The sequence below is a fragment of the Phyllobates terribilis genome, unplaced genomic scaffold (genome assembly GCF_046119375.1).
Source record: "Phyllobates terribilis strain yellow unplaced genomic scaffold, ASM4611937v1 Scaffold_12__6_contigs__length_324123572, whole genome shotgun sequence".
Classification (NCBI taxonomy): Eukaryota; Metazoa; Chordata; class Amphibia; order Anura; family Dendrobatidae; genus Phyllobates; species Phyllobates terribilis.
The window spans coordinates 24,203,461-24,221,093 of record NW_027362772.1 but is presented as its reverse complement, the minus strand read 5'-3'; positions in this window follow the sequence as shown (position 1 = coordinate 24,221,093).

Sequence of the window (17,633 nt, the reverse complement as noted above, 5' to 3'; positions counted from 1 at the left end):
GGAAGAGGAGCAGAGCAGCCCCAGGCCCAGAGAGAGTGAGAGAGGAGAGTCAGAAGGACCCAGAGAAAACAAGCAGGAACTCTGAGAACCCATATACAAACCTAGGGTGAAGAGTTGGCAAAAGGGTACCGGATCCCAAACTGGTGGGGGCTCAAGCACACCTCAGCCAGAGACCGGAGGCCGTGGGCAGGATCTGCCACGGCCACCCACCACATCCACCCTGAAGGCAAACCACGTGTAGGGTCAGGGAACCCAAGGCCAAGGGTTTCCCAACAGAAGGCCCGAGGGAGCTGGACCTAGGTGGATCCCTGGTGGGGACGGCCAGAAGACAGGACAGGAAGGAGGGCTCAGGGTCACGCTCCGGACTTGCTTGGGGGTTGGCTGAATCCAGGACCTGGTGGACGCAGCACGGCTCGGGTGGTCACTTGAAGCTGGAGTGACCGGAACATCAGCAGTAAGTAAATACCCTAAACTGCACAACCCGACTCTGTCTTTAATTACCATCTATGCTGCACGACCACAACCCCCATCCTCTGCACCTGACCCCCTGAGGCTATACCCCACCCGTTGGGGGTTATACTATCAAAAGCTGCACCAACACCATCAGCCTCAGCGGACCCTGCTGCAGCGGCGGCCGTAGTGACCGCAATACAACGGGTGGCGTAGTCGACATAAAGAACTTTATAACATCTGTAGGACTGCCACATACTCTGAGCTTGACACCCTGGGCACGGACCGGGTCACAGCCACTCGGAGACTACAACCCCCATCTGATCCGGCTCCGGGTATTCCCCTAAAGAATATGGCCCAGGGGGCGCGTCATATATACAGGACAGGAGGAGTAGTACTGTGCAGTGTATATATACAGGACAGGAGGAGTGGTACTGTGCAGTGCATATATACAGGACAGGAGGAGTGGTACTGTGCAGTGTATATATACAGGACAGGAGGAGTGGTACTGTGCAGTGTATATATACAGAACAGGAGGAGAGGTACTGTGCAGTGTATATATACAGGACAGGAGGAGTGGTACTGTGCAGTGTATATATACAGGACAGGAGGAGAGGTACTGTGCAGTGTATATATACAGGACAGGAGGAGTGGTACTGTGCAGTGTATATATACAGGACAGGAGGAGTAGTACTGTGCAGTGCATATATACAGGACAGGAGGAGTGGTACTGTGCAGTGTATATATACAGGACAGGAGGAGTGGTACTGTGCAGTGTATATATACAGGACAGGAGGAGTGGTACTGTGCAGTGTATATATACAGGACAGGAGGAGTGGTACTGTGCAGTGCATATATACAGGACAGGAGGAGGGGTACTGTGCAGTGTATATATACAGGACAGGAGGAGTGGTACTGTGCAGTGTATATATACAGGACAGGAGGAGTGGTACTGTGCAGTGTATATATACAGGAGGAGTGGTACTGTGCAGTGTATATATACAGGACAGGAGGAGTGGTACTGTGCAGTGTATATATACAGGACAGGAGGAGTGGTACTGTGCAGTGTATATATACAGGACAGGAGGAGTGGTACTGTGCAGTGTATATATACAGGACAGGAGGAGTGGTACTGTGCAGTGTATATATACAGGACAGGAGGAGTGGTACTGTGCAGTGTATATATACAGGACAGGAGGAGTGGTACTGTGCAGTGTATATATACAGGACAGGAAGAGTGGTACTGTGCAGTGTATATATACAGGACAGGAGGAGTGGTACTGTGCAGTGTATATATACAGGACAGGAGGAGAGGTACTGTGCAGTGTATATATACAGGACAGGAGGAGTGGTACTGTGCAGTGTATATATACAGGACAGGAAGAGTGGTACTGTGCAGTGTATATATACAGGATAGGAGGAGTGGTGCTGTGCAGTGTATATATACAGGACAGGAGGAGTGGTGCTGTGCAGTGTATATATACAGGACAGGAGGAGTAGTACTGTGCAGTGTATATATACAGGATAGGAGGAGTGGTGCTGTGCAGTGTATATATACAGGACAGGAGGAGTGGTACTGTGCAGTGTATATATACAGGACAGAAGGAGTGGTGCTGTGCAGTGTATATATACAGGACAGGAGGAGTGGTACTGTGCAGTGTATATACAGGACAGGAGGAGTGGTACTGTACAGTGTATATATACAGGAGGAGTGGTACTGTACAGTTTATATATATACAGGACAGGAGGAGTGGTACTGTGCAGTGTATATACAGGACAGGAGGAGTGGTACTGTATAGTGTATATATACAGGAGGAGTGGTACTGTGAAGTGTATATATACAGGACAGGAGGAGTGGTACTGTGCAGTGTATATATACAGGACAGGAGGAGTGGTACTGTGCAGTGTATATAGATAGGAGGAGAGGCCTTGCAGATGTCTCGGGGATGCAGTCGTGCCCTTGGCCCGTTCCGTGCCCAGGGCTGTCACCTGAAAAATGGGCTTTTTGGGATGAGTGGTTGTTCGACTACGCCACCTGTGGTTTCTGGTGAAGGCCACCAGCGCTTCAACAGTCCTCTGAGGCTGATGTTCTGGCAGCTTGGTTGGTGCTGCTCCCCACACTCCGCTCCGTCCGTATCCCCCTGGGATCCTTTTGCCTGTGGAGCCTAACTCCCCTGCTCCCCTCCAAGGCCTTGTTAGAACAGGACCCTGACCGGGCAGAGACACTGGTTAACTCTGTCCCGCTCCTCGCCTTAAGGCCAGAGAACGAGAACCATGAACCTTCAGCCAGCTACAGACTCTTGCTGGACCCTGACAGAAGACCACAATCAAAAGACCTTGAACTAAAGATGGCCATATATTATATATGATTCTATAAGTGTTTCCTGTAAGTGTTTCCTCCACCCTCACCCACTACTTGGTTCCCCCTATCTTTGGTTCCCCCCATCTCCTCTATCCTTGGCCCGGGCAGCCCCCTGGTGCATTTAGGCCCCCTACAGCACAGGAGTGGTGTAGTGTTGAGTGTGAAGTGGGGTTCTGAGTGATGCTCCATCCCTACCCGGAAGAGGAGATACCACACCTTTATCTGAGGTGCAGTACCCCTGTGGCGACTGAACCCTCAGGGGATCCACATTCCCCCCCGGTGAAACACAGCACATCTGCGGGCTGCAATAGAGTAAAGTATTGGTACAGACATTCAAAATTTTTAAATGCTTTTGTAAACAAGAAACAATCTTCCCTTCATGGGAGGCTCAGATACTTTAAGGTTACATGATATATATATATAGTATAAATATATAAAACATCAAAGAGACATTATGCATGTAGATATCACGGTAGAAAACATTGTAGAAAAGTGTCAGTTCAGCAGCATGAGGGACCTGCCCAAAACCCTCAACGTAGGCCCTGGGGTGGCTGCAGGGCATGTGGATGCCGAGTTGGACCTCCAGCAGAGCCACACCAGACACGTTTTGCTTCTGAGGTCTGAGGTAGAGATTGTTTTGCATAAAACCAATAGGGAGCACCTAAATAGGTGCAAACTATTTACAAAATTATTCTGTCTCTTGCTCAGCGTCCGCAGGGACAAATGTTTGTTTCAACTGAATCCGGGTGCAACAAAAACTTGAAAAACAACTAACAGTTCCAATAACTGGAAGATGCATCTCCCGGGGCTGCTCAACAGCAGTATCCCCACCGGGGAAATGGCTTATCCATTCCAACGGAGCCTGACCCGTCCTCTGTAACTAGGTGCGTGGGGGGATCCTCCTTGAATACCCTGTGGCCATCCAGGGCATACCACCCACGCTCCCCATGGTGGCGGGTGTAGGATACCAGATCGCCCGGGTAGAGGTTCCGGCCAGGGTGGCCCTGCTCCAGCTGCGGCTCGACGTCCCGCCGGTTGACAAAGACGTTCCGGTTGAACTGTGGGCTACGGATAAAGCCCCATCCTGCCTCCTGGTGGAAGCGCACGATTAGGCCTTCTTCCCTGGGGCTTAGACGGGTGGCCTCCACCTGACGGGCCTGTGTTTTGGCAGCCATGGCGCGCACCTCCAGGCGCTCACAGCGAATCCTCCTCTCTCGCCGCTCCCTCTTGAGCTGGAGGAGCTCCTTACGGCAAGTCTCCTCCCGCCTCCGCGCTTCGGACCGGGTCTCCCGGGGGAAGCCCATCAGGTCGCCCCCCCGGTTGTCCCAGGCAAACTCTTCGGCCGCCGGGCAGGTGACCAGAGGTGCGGGCAGTGGCAATAACAGGGGCTGTTGCGGGCCTTCTATTGGTGCGGACCAGTCCGGGTTGGGGCAGGTGTACACCCAAGAAATTGCAGGGTCTTCTGTATCGGGAGTCGGGAGGCATAGCAGGCTCCCGGGGGTGGCGGTGGCTTGGGCCTCAGCCTCCGGAGCTAGGAGCTGCTCCCAAACAATGGCGCCCGGCGACGGGGGTGACGGCAGGAGATCTAAGAGGGCTTCGGTGCGTCTCACGCCCGGGATAGAGATTTCAGCCTTACCCGCTCTTGGGCTGCACAGGGCCTCCTGGGCTTCCTCCGCCGGGGCTGAGGCCGCAATGGTCATGCGCAATGAGCTCTGGCGGCGAGCCTTGATCTTCCGCAGTACCTCTTCCCTCCATTCTGCAGCGGCCAGTAATTGGGCCTCTTCGACCCTCCGGGTCAGATCCTGCGTTTCACCGCGGAGGAAGTCGGCCTCCTCCGCGGTCAAGTGGATTCCCTCCATAGTGAGGGAGGTAGCAGCTGGTGGGCCAGTGATGGAGAGCTTCTCCTTGGCTGCGTTCATCTCTGCTGCTGGGTGCGGTCTGTTTCTCCTCCTTCTTTTGGGGCGGCTCCAGGGCAGCTGGCTGACGGGCACTCCTTGGGACGTCCCATCCGTCTTGACGGACACTACTATGCGGACAGTCTCTGCTGGAGTGGGTGGTCTGCACTTTTGGCGCCATTGGGGAGCCATGCCCACAATGGGAGGTCTTGGGTTGCTGTTGTTTTTGCACATAATGGCGTCCGTTCTTCTTGGACGGGCGCCAAATTAAGTGTGTAACGACAGTCTTTTGTGAAAGGCGCACAGTACCCGGCGGCAATGGGGATAACTTCTTCCATTGCTGCGGGCACGCTATCCTGCCGACTACGCCAGTTAAGTGACTCGCCCACCCTGAGCGGTGGGGTACTCAGAGCTGGGCCTTGCAGATGTCGTGGGGATGCAGTTGTGGCCTTGGCCCGTTCCGTGCCCAGGGCTGTCACCTGAAAAATGGGCTTTTTGGGATGAGTGGTTGTTCGACTACGCCACCTGTGGTTTCTGGTGAAGGCCACCACAGCTGCAACAGTCCTCTGAGGCTGATGTCCTGGCAGCTTGGTTGGTGCTACTCCCCAGAGGCGGAGTAGGCCTCAGGGCAGTGATTGACGAATGGTGTGGAGGTTTGGTGGGTGCAGTGCCGCGCAGGAATAAACAAGCGGAGGCGGTGCATGAAGTCATCCGGGTCTTTACTCACTTTAGATGAACTTTCAGCCACAAAGCTTCTCTCTGCTACACACGACGTACTGGGGCCACCGGGTAGGGGGTTCAGCACTTCCCAGGCAGATCAAGAACATCTGCCAAGACCCCGCTGGTGTGTTCCTCTCCTTTTTCTCTCCTCCCGCTTGTGTTCCTCCCTGGGATCCACTAAGCCGCCGGGATTTTCCAACAGTGACGTGAAGTACACAGTCAGATATCGGGGGCCGGTCACCCCTCTTGCAGCAGGAATCCCTCTGGCTAAGCCAGAGTGAAGAATACAGGTGGCGACTCCGCTCCGTCAGGACAGGACAGGAGGAGTGGTACTGTGCAGTGTATATATACAGGACAGGAGAAGTGGTACTGTGCAGTGTATATATACAGGAGGAGTGGTACTGTGCAGTGTATATATACAGGAGGATTGGTACTGTGCATGGTATATATACAGGACAGGAGGAGTGGTACTGTGCAGTGTATATATACAGGAGAGGAGGAGTAGTACCGTGCAGTGTATATATACAGGACAGGAGAAGTGGTACTGTGCAGTGTATATATACAGGACAGGAGGAGTGGTACTATGCAGTGTATATATACAGGACAGGAGGAGTGGTACTGTGCAGTGTATATACAGAACAGGAGGAGTGGTACTGTGCAGTGTATATACAGGGTAGGAGCAGTGGTGCTGTGCAGTATATATACAGGGTAGGAGCAGTGGTGCTGTGCAGTGTATATATACAGGACAGGAGGAGTGGTACTGTGCAGTGTATATATACAGGACAGGAGGAGTGGTACTGTGCAGTGTATATATACAGGACAGGAGAAGTGTTACTGTACAGTGTATATATACAGGACAGGAGGAGTGGTACTGTGCAGTATATATATACAGGACAGGAGAAGTGGTACTGTGCAGTGTATATATACAGGACAGGAAGAGTGGTGCTGTGCAGTGTATATATACAGTAGAGTTGGTGCTGTGCAGTGTATATATACAAAATAATACAGAAACTGATAGTTACACCCAGTAATCATGTCGTTTAGCAGAGCATTCAATCCAGGTGATCTGCACACCTCCATACACACACCATCTATGAGACAAAACTGGTCTCATTTTACCCAGTGAATTACACCCAAGGGTAGAGATATGGTGAGCAGCCGTTAAGCTGTTCATAATCAACCTGTCATGGCCAATTAACCCCTTATAGTCCTATATGCACTAAAGCATTACTTCAGGTCTATCTCCCATCCACTATATGTCTAACAGGCACCATACAAATGTGGCGCCCTGCTGCGCATTGGTGCCACAGAACCCAAAAGGGTGCATGGATGGACTTCTCCACAAGAGGCCCTCACACATTCACACACCTCCACCCTACCACCTCAGACCAGCAGAGGGAGCCCTGATAGGGATATATATAGGGAGGGTGGAGCCAGGCAGCTCAGATTAGTTTCAGTTCAGTGTTCAGAGAGAGAGGAACACAGCTCAGAGTTGAGCAGAGAGCGTGCCGATGCTCAGAGAGCGGTGAAGACGCAGCACGCCAGCTGCCGAGTAGTGAGGGCCCTGAGTGTGGTCGAAGGTGAAGAGAAAAGGAGAGTGGAGCTAAGGGGGCAGAGGAGCATAGTAAGCTCACCCCATTATACAAACCGGACACCGGGTCCGAGCCTACAGGGACCCTTTACACCCAGTAGGGATAACTGGAATCCCAGGAGGACTACAAGTCCCTGGCAAACCTGAAGCTAGACAACTACAGGACCAGGAACCATGAAGGCCCCGACGTCCAGGGAAAGTGGTTACCAACCAGAGGTCCTACTTCAGAGCAACAGGTGAAATAAAAGCAGGACACATAGTCGAGGCTCAGTTGCAGGCTGGCCAGGAGCATACACAGAGACAGACACGGATCAGGAGGCCCTATACCCGCTCACTGGGGTGAAGTCTAAAAGTGCGCCCTTCACCTGGAGTACCCTGGACCGTACCTAACAACAGCACCAGTAAAGGTAATGAAGCAAATCCCCTGTCTCTGTCCGTTACTTCTGCTGCGCCATCGCTTCCCCTGCACCACAACGCCCAGCGCAACCTGCATCGTTTTCACTGCCCTGAGGCTTGCTCCACCTGTGGGGAGCTGTTCCATCTCAAGCTGCCCTAACACCTGCCTCAGAGGAATTTCGCAGCGCTGGTGATCCTCACCAGACACCACAGGTGGCGTCACGACAAATCCCCTATAAATATTCCCTTTTTGCACTGACCACCCTGGGTCACGGACCGGGCCAGCCACCGTGATGATCTCCCCCAGAAGCAGCCATAAGGCCCGGCTGCCGAGTACCCCACGGCTCTGGGGGCGAGTCAGATCTTGGCGTCACGAACAGGATTGCGTGCCCGTTGCCACCGGGTACTGTGCGCCTTAAGAGACTGTAACCCTTACTGTGGTGAAATTTTCCCGCCATTCCTGAGGTTTTCCCGCCATATCTGCCATTTTTACTGTTGCCGCACGGGAAGAAGAGGGGCGTAACCGCTGGAAGCGCGCAAAGCCTAGGACACGCCCCGCCCCTGACGTCGTACCAGGAAGCGCCAGGTCCTGGAAGGAGCCAGAGGACGCTCTGACGTCAGACGCGAGCGACGCAAGGTCCTGAAAGAAGACCGTCGCCCGCGGAGCTGCGGCATACCTGAAAATAAAGTGAAGAAGGTAGGCTCCGGTTCACTAGGGGCTAGGGGAGCGCAACCATGGCCGATGACCAGCAAGCCGCCGGAGCGCTGGTTAGCACTCGTGAGGCCCAACCTGCGCCCGGCGCCGCACAGGCCGGAGCGGCCGCTCCACCAGCTGGGGTCGTAACTCCGTTGATACCTATGGCCCTTTCGTATATCCCTGGAGTGAAGTGGTTCCCCCAGTATAATGGTAAACCGGACACACTGTCCGGATTCAAGAGGAAAATATGCGGCATTCTGGATATGTATTCTATGACTGGCAAGCAGAGAGCCGCTGTAGTGTTAGGACAATTGACTGGTGCCGCTGAGCGAGAAGTTGAAACCTGGCCAGCCGCCGACGAAGAATCAGTATCCTTCATCTTTAAAAGATTGCAAATAGCGTTTGAAAACCGCACTGAGACAGATCTCCGGATGAGGTTCTACCAGTGTGTCCAGAAACCTGAGGACAGTATCCGGGACTATGCCTGGCGTTTGCAGGAGGCCCTGCAGGCCCTGAAACAGGTTAGTCCAGCCAGCATCCATGAGGAAAATAAAATGCTGACGGAACAGTTCATCCGGGGGTTGAAGTCCCGGGAGGAGAGCAGAACTGTACGGTGGTGGGCCTTAGACCATCCAGATGCCACCTTTGACACCCTTAAGGACATGGCTATAAAGGGCCTGCAGCACCTGGAGACCACAGATACTGCTATCCAGCGTTACCAGGTTGGGGCCACCCCAGTGCCTGCAGCACCCGCCGCTCCTTCACTAATGGCCGAAACAAGAATGCAAACAGTGCCCCCTAGCGAGCTGGACAGCCTACGCTCTGAAGTGCGCCAGCTAAGTAAAACCCTGGCCACTGTCATGAGCACCCTGCAGCTACAGACTGAGCCTGAGCCGGAAGGAAGGATCCTGCTAGCCGACAGCCCTGAGGATGTCCCCTAGATGAGAAGAAGAAGGAGGACAACGCCACCCCGTAGGAGGACAACGCCACCCCGTGGGAGGACCCACAACCAACGTCGCCCTCCAGGAGAGTTCATATGCTATCGCTGCCAGAAGGCAGGCCACACCACGCGGACCTGCCCTTTAAATGAGGAAACCCTGGGGCCGAGGGTCGACACCCAGGAGTAGACCAACCAGGCACATCAAACTGGTACCGCCGGTTCGTGGGAGGAAGACCTTTCCTGTCCATTGTGCTGGACGGTATCGCGACACCTGCCCTGCTGGACACAGGATCTCAGGTAACCATCATGCCTGATGTCCTCTACAAAAGGTTCTGGTCCATAGACGAACTTCACCCGCCAGATCCAAACCTTTCCGTGTATGCCTTTAATGGCCTCCCCCTTAACCTAGGTGGGAAGAGTGGAACTGAAGGACCACTAATTGTAGCAGAGACTAATCCTGATGATACAGACTTGTATATGGTACTTGGCACAAATATTGTTAGTAACTGTTTGGGAGAAGTGTTGTTCTTGCTCCAACAGATGGCTGACACCGCCAGACCAGGGCAGAGGAGGGTGCTCCAGAAAGAGATCTGAACCCTTATGTACCAGCAACAGGTAAAGCTAACAGGTGGTGAAATTGGTAATGTACGGGTGACAGACCCGATACCCATTGTGATCCCCCCGATGAGTGAGATGCTGATTTGGTGTAGAGCAACAATAGGTCTCAAAGGACGGAGCTACCAGGCGGTAGTAGAGCCCCTTAGCTCGGAGCATAGACCTACACTCTTGACTGCCAGAGGGGTAGTGGATGTACGCAATGGGAGGGTGCCCATACGCCTCTTAAACTATGGGGAGGACAAGGTTAGATTACCACGCTACGCCACTGTTGTCAAACTGTACACAGTAGATGACAACTCCATACACACGGCGGAGTCCTTAACCTCTCCAGACGAAGTGAAGGATAATGACCCGAGAACCCAGGTGGAGGATTGGTGTCAACAGCTCCATCTTGGGACAGACACCACTCCTGCCCATCAGAAGCAGGGTGTACACCGGATGGTTCAGGAAAACGAGCAGGTATTGAGTAAACACCCACTTGACTTTGGGAGGAATAAAGGGGTACAACACCATATACCCACAGGTGACCATCCACCCATCAAAGAACGTTACAGGCCCATACCACCAGCACACTACCAGAAGGCGAAGGAGATGTTGCGCGACATGAAGAAGGCAGGGGTAGTAAGGGATAGCAGTTGTCCCTGGGCAGCTCCCCTGGTCCTAGTCAGGAAAAAGGATGGAAGCATGAGAATGTGTGTAGATTACAGACAGGTAAATCGCATAACACACAAAGATGCATACCCTTTGCCCCGTATAGAGGAATCCCTGGCTGCATTAAAGTCTGCAAATTACTTCTCCATCCTTGACCTCACTAGTGGGTACTGGCAAGTAGCTGTTGCTGAGGAGGATCGGGAGAAGACGGCCTTTACTACCCCGATGGGACGCTGCGAGTTCAACAGTATGCCGTTCGGACTCTGCAACGCCCCCAGAACGTTCCAGAGATTGATGGAGTGCTGCCTGGGACACCGCAACTTCGAGACTGTACTGCTATACCTGGATGACGTGATAGTGTACTCCAAAACGTACGATGACCATTTTAAGCACCTGGCAGAGGTATTTGAGTCGCTGTCCCGGTATGGGATGAAGCTGAAGCCCTCCAAGTGCCACCTGCTCAAGCGAAAGGTACAGTACCTGGGGCACATCGTCAGTCCAGAAGGAGTAGCACCGGACCCGGAGAAGGTCACTGCCATCCAGAAATGGCCGGAGCCGAAGAGCCTCAAGGAGGTACGTCAGTTCCTGGGACTAGTCGGATATTAACGGAGGTTTGTGAAGGACTATACCAAGAAAGCGGCGCCTTTGCAAGATCTCCTGGTAGGACAGTCCGGGAGAGGCAGAAACCCCCCATTCCAGTGGGGTAAGGAGCAAGCTGAATCCTTTGAGGTGATGAAGGGGATCCTGACCGGCGAAGAGATCCTAGCCTACCCTGACTACAGCCAACCGTTCCTGCTGTACACTGATGCCAGCAACGAGGGATTAGGAGCTGTGTTAAGTCAGAAGCAGAATGGCCGAGAGAAGGTGATCGCCCATGCAAGCAGGAAGCTCCGCCCGACCGAGAGGAACCCAGAGAACTATAGCAGCTTCAAGTTGGAGTTCCTGGCCCTGGTCTGGGCCATCACCGAGCGGTTCAAGCACTACCTAGCCTCCAGTAAGTTCACTGCCTACACTGATAATAACCCCTTGACTCATCTGGAAACAGCCAAGTTAGGAGCCATGGAACAATGATGGATGGCTCGGCTGTCAAACTACCAGTTCACCATTAAGTACCGGGCAGGCCGCTAGAATGCCAATGCCGATGCCCTGTCCAGTATGCCTCACCAGTCGGACACTGAAGAAGTGGATGACCTGGAGGAGATTGAGCTACCTGCCTTCCACCATAATGGAATGGTCCACGAGCAACGAGCCTCCAGGAGGCATCGCAGTAAGACGTTAAACCCTTTGCCTCACCACAGCTGGAAGGAGACCCAGGACAGCGATCCGCTTGTCATCCGTTTCAAAGAACTGATAACCCAGGAAGGTTCCTCCCTGGAGAAGGACGCGTCTCCACAAGCCAAGCAACTGTGGAATGAGAGAAGCCGGCTGTTTGTCTATAGAGAGAAGCTGTGCCGAAGGTACGTCAACCCGAGGACCCATGAGATGGTATGGCAGATCGTAGTGCCCAGGACGGACATCCAGATGGTGTTGGAGGCCTACTACGATCAAGCGGGGCACTTTGGCAGGAAGAAGCTAGAAACCCTGCTGAAAGGTCGGTTTTATTGGGTTGGAATGTGCAGTTCCATAGAGAGATGGTGCCGGGATTGTGGACCCTGTAGCCTCAGAAGAAAAGACTACAGCAGCCAGAAGGCACCCCTGCAACCCATCAAGACAACTCGACCCTTGGAGATCGTGGCCCTGGATCATGTCAAGCTGTCACCCAGCAGGTCAGGATATTCCTATGCCCTGGCCATGGTGGATCACTACTCCCGGTTCCTGGTGGTCGACCCCGTCAAGGATCTGACAGCAGAAACTGTGGCGAAGACGTTTCAGGCGTACTTCTGCAGGCCCCATGGAAACCCGGAGCAGGTGCTGACAAATCAAGGCCCTGCCTTTGAAGCCGAATTGTTCAAGGAGTTCTGCCATCTGTACGGGTGTAAGAAAATCCGGACTACACCGTACCACCCCCAAACCAATGGGTTATGCGAAAAGATGAATAACATCGTCATCGACCTGTTGATGACCTTACCGCTAGAAGAAAGGAACCAGTGGCCAGACAAGCTACCTGACCTGGTAGATCTGTACAACCACATACCTGTGAGTTCCACCAATTGTACTCCAGCATATCTCATGCGAGCAAGACCCGGAAAGTTGCCCGTGGACCTGGAGCTTGGTGGAGTAGAACCCGAAGCAGATATGTCCACTGAGGACTGGGATACGACTCGACAGGAGCAGTACAGGAGAGTACAGGCCTGTGTCGAAGACAATTAGAAAAATATGGATATATAGGTCCATTGAATATATTATAAGGAGTTACCCACAAGAATCAATACCCATTAATGTATCTCCTTCATTAGTTTCAAATATTATATAAAATAGTCATATTCATTCATATTTGATCAATACTTTTATTAAGTCACAGCAGACAGAAAAGTGATAAAAAAATCTTCATTATGCCCATAAAAACATTTAAAACCCTTTCGGGCAATGTGGTATACATATATAGCCTAAGGCACATAGATTAGACCATTAACATCACATATTGACAATATTTAAACACAAAATCTTTCTAATGTTGTAGATTAGATTGTGTACACCATAATGTTCTGTGCACTATTAAGTCAATAAATATATATCATGGTAAAGATTACCATGATATATATTTATTGACTTAATAGTGCACAGAACATTATGGTGTACACAATCTAATCTACAACATTAGAAAGATTTTGTGTTTAAATATTGTCAATATGTGATGTTAATGGTCTAATCTATGTGCCTTAGGCTATATATGTATACCACATTGCCCGAAAGGGTTTTAAATGTTTTTATGGGCATAATGAAGATTTTTTTATCACTTTTCTGTCTGCTGTGACTTAATAAAAGTATTGATCAAATATGAATGAATATGACTGTGTCGAAGACAGTCTGAATAGGGTAAGAGACAAGCAGGAAGCACAGTGCAACAAGAGTGCACCAGCAGAACCCTTTTCACCTGGAGAAGTCGTGTTAAAGAGAAAAAGAAGAAACCACAAACTTGATGACCAGTGGGAGAGGGAACCCTACACTGTGTTAAATTCATTATTTGATAACAGGAAGACCTGTTTAATTACCAAGGACGGAGGAAGAACGACTGCAACGGTATCTAGAGACCATCTGAAGTTGTGTCCAGGTCTGCTAAAGCCCCAAGAAGAAGTGCCTCTCATTGTACCGGAGGAGCCTAAAGAAGCAGTGATACATACTGAATTAGGAGATTTCCTGGCAGATTGGCCCCAACTAGGAGGAGCAGTGATAATACCTGTGATCCACTTTTACCAACAGCCAGAAGACCCTCCACTGCAAGTAGAACCTGTAAGTGCCCCAGAAGAGCCTGCTCAGGAAGAATCCCTGGAAGAAGGATCCCCGGTTGGAGCAGAGCAAGAAGGCCCAGCCAATGGTACACTTGCCAGTCCCGTAGAGAGGTTAAGGCAGCCTTGCGGTTCCTCCACACCTAGAACTGACAGATTGGGAGGTAGTACAAACACCAGTACCACACGCATACCAGTACTACGTAGGTCAACACGTAGCACCCAAGGTCAGACCCCTGTCAGATACAGAGAGTAAAAAGTGAAACTCTGATATTATAAATAGTTGCCCCTGGGGTATGTTGTTCTTGTGTAATTTTCATGTATGTATTGATGTGTTTTGCCTTACAATGGGCAATTTAGGTGACATGGACAATTAGCATTGCATTTAGTTACCCGTAAGGGTATATATCTATTAAAAGACTCTGTGGCTGAGGACTGTGAGCAGCCCAAAAACTGTTCATGTACATAATTGTACTAACCACTGAACAAAAACCTGTTTGGTGTGGCGGAAGACGTGGTCCAACTCCGGATCACCTATGCCCTGCAGCCACGCCCAGGGCCTACGTTGAGGGTTTTCGAACGGGTCCCTCATGCTACTCATCCACTTTCGGTGAAAAGGACACCAGGTTACCGGACTTGCTGTAACCATATTGTTATTATTGTAATTGTTATTATTATTGTTAACCTGTTTTTGAAAAAAAATGCTTCAGTCCAGGAGTACTGAGTTTTACTAGGGAGGAATGTGGCGTCCTGCTGTGCATTGGTGCCACAGAACCCAGAAGGGTGCATGGATGGACTTCTCCACAAGAGGCCCTCACACATTCGCACACCTCCACCCTACCACCTCAGACCAGCAGAGAGAGCCCTGATAGGGATATATATAGGGAGGGTGGAGCCAGGCAGCTCAGATTAGTTTCAGTTCAGTGTTCAGAGAGAGAGGAACACAGCTCAGAGTTGAGCAGAGAGCGTGCCGACACTCAGAGAGCGGTGAAGACGCAGCACGCCAGCTGCCGAGTAGTGAGGGCCCCGAGTGTGGTCGACGGCGAAGAGAAAAGGAGAGTGGAGCTAAGGGGGCAGAGGAGCAAAGTAAGCTCACCCCGTTATACAAACCGGACACCGGGTCCGAGCCTACAGGGACCCTTTACACCCAGTAGGGATAACCGGAATCCCAGGAGGACTACAAGTCCCTGGCAAACCTGAAGCTAGACAACTACAGGACCAGGAACCACGAAGGCCCCGACGTCCAGGGAAAGTGGTTACCAACCAGAGGTCCGACTTCAGAGCAACAGGTGAAGTCAAAGCAGGACACATAGTTGAGGCTCAGTTGCAGGCTGGCCAGGAACATACACAGAGACAGACATGGATCAGGAGGCCCTATACCCGCTCACTGGGGTGAAGTCCAAAAGTGCGCCCTTCACCTGGAGTACCCTGGACCGTACCTAACAACAGCACCAGTAAAGGTAAAGAATCAAATCCCCTGTCTCTGTCCGTTACTTCTGCTGCGCCATCGCTCCCCATGCACCACAACGCCCAGCGCAATCTGCATCGTTTTCACTGCCCTGAGGCCTGCTCCACCTGTGGGGAGCCATTCCATCTCAAGCTGCCCTAACACCTGCCTCAGAGGACTGTCGCAGCGCTGGTGATCCTCACCAGACACCACAGGTGGCGTCACGACAAATACCCTATAAATATCCCCTTTTTTCACTGACCGCCCCGGGTCACGGACCGGGCCAGCCACCGTGATCTCCCCCAGAAGCAGCCATAAGGCCCAGCTGCCGAGTACCCCACGGCCCTGGGGGCGAGTCACAATATATATATATATATATATATATATATACATATATATAGTGATAATACGACTTTCTCAGCTCTCACAGAGGTAGACACAGGATCGCTTCTTGGGTTAATCTCCTGCTTGTTTAAACCAATGCAGGGTTCAGCAAAATAAACATGGGCTTTCTGGCATAACGAGAAACCAAAGATAATGAATAGCACAGTCCTTAGGCAAGCGGGGTTCTGCCCGTTCAGAGTACAACAACAAAGTTCACCTAAACACTTCTGTGGAGCTCTCTGGCCTCAACACACAGACTAGAGACTTCCTTGTCTCCAAACACACAACAGAGAAAAAAAAGTCAGTAGTTGGATATTTAACTTTCCCAACCACACCCTTGAGATGGAGATATGATGAGTCTTACCCATATATGATGTCTTACCCATCTCTTACAGCCACTCACAAAAAACCCAACCCTGTCATGGCTGATTAACCCCTTTCAGCACATAACATGCTGGAGAGAAACTTCTGGGTTTCACATCACGGAAGATATCAATCTTCGTGATACATATCTCCACTCACATACATCGCCAGTGATCCTGTCACATATCCCACCCCTCTGCCCAAAGCCAGGGGTTTTGGCACCTTCAGACACCAAACAGGGAATACTGGAGAGGGCATCTGCGTTACCGTGAAACTTCCCGGGTCTATGCTCTACGTGGAAACTAAAGTTCTTGAGGCCTAAGAACCATCTCGTCACCTGGGCATTGTTACCCTACTTTTCCCTTAACCATCTCAGAGGTGCATTGTCTGACACTTGTTTAAACCTACGGCCTAGTAGGTAATACTTCAGCGTATCAACAACCAATTTAATGGCTAAGCACTCTTTCTCAACAATGGCATCGTTTTTCTCGCAGGAAGAGAGCTTCCGGCTCAGATACCGGATGGGATGCTCTTCACCATTTATCTCTTGAGATAGCACGGCTCCCAATCCGACTTCTGAAGCATCTGTCTGGACCATGAATTCTTTACTAAAGTCTGGTGCGACCAGGACCGGCTGTTTAAATAGCCAGCTTCAGCTCTTGGAATGCCATCTCTGTCTCAGCAGTCCATTTGGCCATCATCGATCTGGTGCCTTTAAGGAGATCTGTCAGTGGTGTGGCAATTATAGGGAAATTTGGGATAAACCGCTGGTAATATCCCACAATTCCAAGAAAAGCCCTCACCTGCTTCTTGGAAAGCAGTTGCGATCACTTCTGTATTGCCTCGACCTTGTTTACTTGTGGCTTAATTTCGCCTCTCCCTACGATATGGCCTTAGTACTTGGCCTCTTACTTCCCTATAGCAAATTTTTTTGGATTGATAGTAAACCCCTCTTTTCTCAGAGCATTAAGAATTGCCTGTACCTTTGGTAAATGGCTACCCCAGTCTGGACTGAAGACCACAATGTCATTGAGTTAGGCTATGGCATACTTCTTATGCGGAGCTAGGATCCGATCCATGGCCCTCTGGAAGGTGGCTGGGGCCCCCTGCAGTCCGAAAGGCATTCTGGTGTATTGAAAGCACCCATCAGATGTCAAGAAGGCAGTTTTCTCCTTGGCACTCTGCGACATGGGGATCTGACAGTAGCCCTTCATCAGGTCGAGGGTGGTAATATACCTCGCAAGTCCAAGCCTCTCAATGAGTTCATCAACGTGGGGCATTGGGTACGTGTCAAACTTGGACACTTCATTCAGCCTGCGGTAGTCATTGCAAAACCGTCACTCCCCATCGGGCTTTGGCACGAAGACGATGGGACTCGACCACCCACTTTTTGACTCCTCTATCATTCCAAGGTCTACCATTCTCTTTACCTCGTTTGAGATTACCTTATGGCATGCTTCGGGAATCCTGTATGGCTTAAGGTTCACCCTTATGTGCTGCTCTGTCAGTACGTCATTCTCCACTACCTGCATATGCCCCAACAACTCCAAGAACAGGTCACTGTTCCTCTGCAGCAGTTCTCAACACTGTTGCTTCTGGGCCGGCAATAGAGTCTCTGGAATCGTGACATCCTCCACTTTGGCTTCGGGATGGGCTCCCAGGCAAGGAGCTTCCAGCAATTCCCAATCTCACCATGTCTTGAGCAAGTTCACCTGGAATACTTGGTGAGGCTT